General features: G+C 37.2%; 1 long non-coding RNA gene across 1 annotated transcript; it reads right to left on the bottom strand.

The window, feature by feature from the left end:
- Positions 1-3135: 3135 nt before the first annotated feature.
- Positions 3136-6327, bottom strand: LOC145803348 (uncharacterized). The gene is made up of 2 exons (XR_014345455.1): positions 5263-6327; positions 3136-3419 (listed from the first exon to the last, which is right to left on the bottom strand). It is a non-coding gene; the product is annotated as an uncharacterized LOC145803348 (long non-coding RNA).
- Between the last annotated feature and the right edge of the window lie 2256 nt (positions 6328-8583).

The following is an 8583-nucleotide window of genomic DNA, read 5'->3' as shown; positions in this document are numbered from 1 at the left end:
GTCAAACTCAACATCAACATAACAAACTCATGCATTCAAGCTCATGTCTTCTCAAATTGTACATGGATTATACAAAACATGCAAATTCAAGGTACTTTCTTACATGCATGCACATAATGGCCTTCAATTCAACCAAACCACTTCAATTTCCTCATAATCAAACTAAATCATGTTCTTGACCATTATTTCAACTTGAATTCACAAAATTACAACTTAATATTCATGGATTCACTTACCTAGAGGCTTGATTCTTCCAATCTATGATCAAAACTTGAATAATCTTCAAGGCTCCCAAGCTTTGAGCTAAGTTTGCTCAATTCTCTTCTCTCCTCCTCTCTACAGCCGGCTCTCTCTTCCTCTCAATAGTCTAACTCAGATTTTGAGTTCATAAGGGCTAGAGGGGAGTGTAATGCTATCATACAACAAGGCCTATTAACATAATATTTCAATATAAAATATTTGGGCACTAATTCATCAATTAAATCGACTTAATCTGGCCCGAATAAATTTTCAATTAAATTTCACCGTAGGCTCTAAAAATTATGCCAATCACAATGGCGTAATCAATTTCGGGTTCCGTGGCCGATAAGGCCTTCAATTTAATTTCCATAACAGATTATTCAGACAGGTATTCCTACGGTGAACAGATAAGATTTCAAAATCACAAACATTCACATAATGGCACATAAAATCATGCTAAACACATAATCATACTCAAATTAAGGACCAATTAGCATATTACGGGACAGGGGTATCACAGTCTTCCCCCCTTTAGGAAGTTTGGTCCTCCAAACTTAATTTACCTTCGTCGGGAAACAAATGTGGATAGCATAGACGCATTTCCTCCTCTTTTTCCCACGTAGCATCTGTCCCATAGTGTTCCTTTCATTCCACTTTCACCATTAGAATGGATTTGTTTCTCAATTCCTTCACTTGTCGGTCAACAATTCTTTCCGGCTATTCAGCATATTCCATATTTTCATCAATAGCAACCCGGTGATAATCAATCACATGCAACGGGTCTCGGAGGTAACCCCTCAACATCGACACATGAAACACATTATGGATTTGCTCGAATCCCGGTGGTAAGGCCACTCTATAAGCAACTGGACCAAGCCTTTCCAAAATCTGAAACGGCCCAATGTAGCGGGGCGACAACTTGCCCTTTTTCCCAAATCTAACTTGGCCCTTCATCGGAGAAACACGGATGAACACATGGTCACCAACCTCATACTCAAGAGGTCTTCTTCGAACGTCTGCATAATTCTTTTGTCGGTCATGAACTGTTTTGAGCCTTTGGCGAATAGTCTTGATTTGCTCAGATGTATCTTGCACAATTTCTGGCCCAAGCAAAGCTCTATCCCCGACCTCCGTCCAACAGATAGGTGATCTACACCTCCTACCATACAAAGCCTCATATGGTGCCATACCGATGCTGGAGTGGAAGCTGTTATTATAAGCAAATTCTGCGAGTGGCAAATAATCTTCCCAACTCCCCCGAAAATCCAAAGCACACATGCGAAGCATATCTTCCAAAGTTTGAATCGTTCGTTCTGATTGCCAGTCTGTCTGTGGGTGAAATGCAGTACTGAACCTTAGTTCTGTTCCCATAGCTTCCTGCAAGCTCTTCCACAATCTAGACACAAATTTCGGATCTCTATCTGATACAATAGATACTGGAACTCCGTGTAAACGGACAATCTCATCAACATAAATGGTAGCCAATCTATAAGCAGTAAATGTAGTTTTGACAGGCAGAAAATGTGCAGACTTAGTCAGTCTATCAACTACAACCCAAACAGAATCCATACCTCGAGAAGTCCGAGGTAGGCCAACAACGAAATCCATAGTCACATGTTCCCACTTCCATTCAGGAATAGGGAGAGGTTGAAGTAGGCCGCCTGATTTCTGATGTTCAGCCTTAACTTGCTGACACTGTAGGCACTTGGACACATATTCTGCAATTTCTTTCTTCATTTTGGGCCACCGATAGGTTTGTTTCAAATCTCGGTACATTTTATTGTTACCCGGATGCATAGCAAATATGGACCTGTGGGCTTCATCTAAAACCCTCTTCTTTAGTTCTGGAATATCTGGAACACATATCCGGTTTTGGAATTTCAACATTTCATTCTCAATACCGAATTCTGCTTTCGGGCTTGCCTCGAATTCGTCAATCACTTTCTTGAGGTACTCATCCTCTTTCTGTTTCCGTTGGATTTCATCAATGATCGCCGGTTCGGCTGTAATAGCAGCTATCAATCCGCCCCGTTCACACATTACCACTTCAATTTCAGACTTCTCAAAATCTTGCAAGATCTCTCTTTGTTCAGTAAGCAAACAGGCCATACTCCCCATTGATTTTCTGCTCAAGGCATCAGCAACTGTATTAGCTTTCCCGGGGTGGTACTGAATTTCTAGGTCATAATCTTTTATTAGTTCCAGCCACCTTCTCTGACGCATATTTAACTCTTTCTGCGTGAAGAAGTATTTCAAGCTCTTATGATCCGTGTAGACTTCACACTTTGCCCCATACAAATAATGCCGCCAGATTTTCAAAGCAAAAATGACTGCGGCCAATTCAAGGTCATGTGTTGGGTAGTTCTTCTCGTGTGGCCTCAACTGTCGGGAGGCGTAAATGATAACCTTTCTGTTCTGCATTAACACACAACCCAAACCCTTATAAGATGCATCACTAAAGATTACGAAATTTTTCGTACCTGAAGGTAGTGTTAAAATTGGTGCAGTAGTCAATCTTGTCTTTAATTCATGAAAGGATGATTCCCTTTCTTCGTTCCACTCAAAAGGTTGCCCCTTACGGGTCAGTTGGGTAAGAGGCACTGCTAATTTCGAAAAGTCCTTCACAAACCTCCTGTAGTACCCAGCCATGCCCATGAAGCTGCGAACTTCTGTCACATTGGTCGGTGTAGGCCAATTCACAATTGCCTCTATCTTCTGCGGGTCCACTGAAATTCCTTCCTTGTTGATCACGTGCCCTAAGAAAATAACCTCATCCAACCAAAACTCACATTTCTTTAATTTAGCAAATAGTTTTCTTTCCCGAAGTATTTGTAAAATAGTCCTCAAATAATGTTCATGTTCAAGTCTATCTTTAGAGTATTGTGACGCCCCAAATTTTTCGAACATCAAGGGAAATTAGATAAACAAAATGACTTAATAAACTAAAAAGTTGACATCTTAATAGGGTAATCCAACTCTCGTACATAACCAAACGCCCAAATAACAATAGATAAAAACTTAAAATTATCCAAATACAACATCAAATGAAATTACAAAGTCCTTAATATCTATTATATAAAATAATATAATTTATTCGGCTCTACTCGGGGTTTCAGGTCAGCCAAGGCTCTACGTTAGCGTCGACTCCATTTCAGCTTCAATTATTTTCTCGCCAAGACCTGACATAAAACGCCAGGGCAACAAAAATATATGCCATGAGTTTTGCAACACAGTAAGAAAACATAACCAACCTACCATTCTTTTTAAGAGAAAAATAATGAGATTATAAACATGAGGTAACAATATAATTGTAAGCATAAATTACAACCATTAAAATAATTTTAATAAATTAGGTGACACTCGAAATCTCACCAAAGAGATTTAACTTACCAACCACTAAGCATGGCAACGGTTAATTTGAAACCCTCCCTTGATCAAATATTCAAGTATTACCAACCGTAACTACCAGGGATGCCTACGTCCGGAGTTATATACCCAAGTAGTGGCATCCGTGGTCTGCCCCAAGGAAACGGTCTGCCAGGGGTACGTAACCTCCCTGTGTGCCACCAGCACATCCACCCTTATTCCAAAACCAAATACCGAAAAGGGTTCAAATAAGTCCCGTGCCATCTTAGAGTTTTGCAACACAATTTATGTGAGAATTCTCAAAACCAGGGCTCACCCTGAACAACCGGTTTTAACCGACAATCCCTTGATTTCATACACTCTTTAAAATTAGGACTCACCCTGAACAACCGGTATTAACCGTCAACCCTTAATTTCGTACACTCTTTAAAACCAAGACTCACTCTGAACAACTGGTATTAACCGTCAATTTTTAACTTTGTATATGCCGATAATCATTTCAGTTAATTTTGATATTACTCACAAATAATTCCAAATTTTAATCACAATTGAGGTTATATCAACTCATTAAAATTCCCAACATAAAATATTACATATGTCACACAATAATAACTAAATGTACAGCATTTAAATAAATAATTTATTTAAACCATTGTATGAAATAATAATTTAGATACAGAGAAAATAAACCAAAGTCACACACGTGCATGGATCTTTAATTTACAAGATTAGACTACCACAATATTAAATAAACCACAATACACCCATACATGGATTACTAATTTACTATATTTGATGAATTGGACCAACACAATAACTAATTTTTATCCGAATAAATAATTAAAGTCATGATCTTAAACCTGTCTAGAAATTTTCAGGTTATACCTTAGGTAATAAAAATTATAAATAAATTATTTATATAGTTCTAAAATTCATGAAAATGTACAGAATATTCAATAAATATGTTTGGGTCATTTTTCAGGAATCAATTCCCAAAAATAAGTTATAAATAATTCTGTAAAATTCCCAGAAATTTTATGACACAGATTTATCATATTTTCTTAAATTAATTCCATACTTAAATTTATAAATCAAATCCACAATCTAAAAATTTAGTATGAAATTAGACTTCTCAAATTTCATATTTTAGTTAGAAATTACCAGATTTGGCTTAATATAGAATTTTTAATAAGCTTTTAAACGTATACTAAAATCTGTCTTATAGTAGCAGATTTAATTATAAATTTGTATAAATTCGTACCAAGCTCAATAATTGTTAAGAAAATTCCTGGATGAACTAGACATCATTCTCAACAACTTTGTAGAATAAATCATTTCAAAATTTTGAGCATAAAATTGTCTAAAAATTCGTACAAGTTTCTGGCAGATTGAAGAGTTATATAATCAAACCAAATAAAATCTTTAATCATCTCTTTAATGACACAAACTACACATGCAAGTCTAAATCCAAGATTATATCATGATTTTAAGGCTACTAATAAAGAAATGACCTTTAAATATTTAACATACCAATCACAAATTTACATACAACTATAAACAAAATTTTATCTAAAGTTTTAGCTATGTTAACATATGAACACAAATCTAAAAATTTAACAATTAAAAAGAATGAGACGGTTATGAGAGTTTTCTTACTATGTTAGGTTGTTAACGATTTATCGTCTGAATTTGATTTATGATTCTGATCGTAAGATATGATCGTCCTAGCTCCATGATCGTCTTGCTAAAATTTCACATCAATCGGACGCGATCTCACCGTTGATCTGCCATTGGATTCTCTTAGAACTTTTAGTTGTTGATCATCATCTTAGACTCAGAATTTGCAAGATCTAACCCCAAAAATGGATTCTACACGTCGAAAAACCTAAGGGTGGTCATCCCCAAAGTCATAGGACCACTCGATTAACCTAAAGGTACTAGGGTGCACCGTAGCACCATGGGCCGAGAAACACTGGATAAAATTTAAGCTCATCTTCTCCAACAGTCGTAGCATGCATGAACAGAAGACCCAGAATTTTAGTTTCAATGTAACCAGTTCACATGCTTGTATCTTCTTCATCGTAACTCCGTTTTATCTTATTTTTCTGTCATTGGATTCACCTCACGGCCTAGTTTTTGGTTCACTTCTCACACGCCTTGTTCCGTCTCTTTTTGCATGCCGTCGGATCTCCAAAATTTGACGAAAAATAAGACTATTTTCCTACCGTCTCGGACATTTCTTCGAACCATCTTTCGAACCCCATAACTTTCTTAATTCTTAACGGTTTTACTTCATTCTTTCGCCAATCTCTTCAACTTACTTCGTACTTCATCTTACATGGCCTATTTGTCTCACTTCTTCCCGGAATGGATGGTTTTGGCATGCCGAAAGTAAGCCGAAAACCAACTTTTGAACTTCAAAATAAACTTCTCTAACTTTGCTTCTTTCTCCTCCATCTTCCTTCTTCTTCTCTTTCTTCACCTACAACACTTTGTGAATGGTGGTTCTAGATGATAATGGAAATAGGTGATGGTGGTGGTGGTGGCGGTCCGACGGTGCGCCAATGGTGGTGAAGTTCGCGGGTTGGTGGTTCGGATGGTGATAGTATGGGTTGAGGCCATGGCTATGGAGGTCGGGGGGAGGAGAAAAAACATAGATAAGGAAGGAGGAAGAGAGTTTTGAGAATGAGAGGTGGAGGGAGATGGAGAACCGACGGAGAGGGAGAGAAAGATGAAGCTGAAAGTGAAGGAAAATATGAAGGAATGTGAAGAGAAGTTTGGTTCAATTTATGGGAAAAAAAATGAGGAAGAGTAAAAGAAGATAAAAGAAAATGAAAAGATTTTTTTTTTTTAAAAAAAAGAAAGAAAAAGAAGTTGAACACTTGGTGGTATGAAGTTGAACACGTGGTGGTATGCCTTCAGCATGTCCACCACGTTTTTTTATTATTATTATTATTATTATTATTATTTTATTTTTATTTATTTATTTATTTATTTTCATACATAAGATGATTACACGTTGAAGGTGGAAAGCGAGAAAACTTGGGGAGCAAACCCATGGTTTTTGATTGGGTTTTAGTACAGAAAATATTAGGTTCCAGTGTAATTTGATTACAAAAATATAGAGAAAAATATAATAAAAATATCATAAATTTCAAAAATTAATACTGAGCAATAATATAAAGTAAAAAATATTTTATTTTATTTTATTTAAAAAAATGTTCAGTATAAAAATATACTGACTATTAAATTTAAAATATTGTGGATAATTATTTAAGAAAATTAAAAATATATATTATTTTTATTATATAAAATGCGGGGTTTCACAAGTATATCAAAATATCATCGATGAAGACTACAACAAACTTATCAAGGTAGGTTTTAAAAATTTTATTCATTAAGTCCATAAATGCTGCCGGAGCATTAGTCACTCCAAACGGAATAACAAGAAACTCAAAATGACCATACCTCGTTCTGAATGCGGTTTTCTCAACATCCTCTGCCTTAACATTCAGCTGATGATACCCGGATCTCAAATCAATCTTAGAAAACACCTGTGATCCCTGCAACTGGTCAAATAAGTCGTCAATACGGGGAAAGGGATATTTGTTCTTTATCGTTATCTTGTTCAACTCCCGGTAATCAATGCACAGGCGCAAAGTACCATCCTTCTTCTTTACAAATAACACTGGTGCACCCCAAGGCGAAGTGCTAGGCCGGATAAACCCTTTATCAAGAAGGTCTTGCAACTGTTCCTTTAATTCTTTCATTTCGGCAGTAGCCATTCTGTAGGGAGTTTTAGAAATAGGCTGGGTGTCTGGCACAGTTTCAATGGTAAACTCGATCTCCCTGTCTACCAATTTCCCTGGTAATTCATTCGGAAACACATCCAGAAATTCTCTAACAATAGGAATGTTATTCAATTCAACATTCTCAGATTGTTCAGACAACACATAGCACAAATAACCCTGGCACCCTTTCCTAATCAGTTTACATGCTTTCATTGCGAATATCAAATAAAGTGGAGGCACTACCTCATTAACCACAAACACAATCTCTTTCTGTTCTGGTAGGTTAAATATAACCCTTTTTGTCACACAGTCTATGGTGGCATAGTACTTGGTCAACCAATCCATGCCCAAAATTACATCGAAATGTCTAAAGTTCAAGGGCAACAAATCTACATATAGGATAGCATCCTCGATATGCATGTCACAAAATCGATATATATAATCACATAACACAGATTCTCCCGATGGAGCAGACACACATAACAAATATGGCAATAGCTCTAGGGGTCTATTCAATCTAGATGCAAACGTATATGTCACAAATGAGTGCGTTGATCCAAAATCAATTAATACAAAGGCATCCTAATTACATATTGAAATAGTACCTGAGACAACGGCATTGGCATTCCGTGTATCGCCCGGAACAAGTGCAAAGACTCTCCCCTGTCTCACTGTATCCCCAGTAGTAGCAGATTTCAAAGTGTTCCCCGGCTTTGGGATCGATGCGGTGGAACTAGTTGCTAGTTTCCCACTGTTCTGATTACATTCTCGGGCTATGTGCCCTTGTTTTTCACATTTAAAACAGGCTCCTGATGCACGGTAACAGACTCCACGGTGCCTTTTGCTACAAATATTGCACATGGGAGCTGTGTCTCGAGAAGAACTCGAAGTATTTGAGGAGCCCGTGTTTTGCTTTTTCAGAAATTTCTTCTTCGAAAAGAAGCCTTGTCTTTTGTTGCCTTTCCATTCTGTTACTGGCTTAGCTTGTCTGGCTATGTTAGCCTCTGATATGATGGCTCTGTCAAGCACCCCGATGTAGGTTTCCAATTTCAGGACATTCACCCTCTCTAGGATGTCATTGCGGAGCCCACCTTCAAAATGTCTTGCCTTCTTATAGTCCGTGTCAATTACATGTGGTGCAAACCTGGCCAATTCAGTGAATTTGGCCTCATACTCAGCTACAGTC

The sequence above is a fragment of the Camellia sinensis genome, chromosome 11, assembly GCF_055761805.1.
Source record: "Camellia sinensis isolate YWXY chromosome 11, ASM5576180v1, whole genome shotgun sequence".
NCBI lineage: Eukaryota > Viridiplantae > Streptophyta > Magnoliopsida > Ericales > Theaceae > Camellia > Camellia sinensis.
The sequence above is the reverse complement of the archived record's forward strand: the minus strand, read 5'-3'. Positions and strand labels throughout refer to the sequence as shown.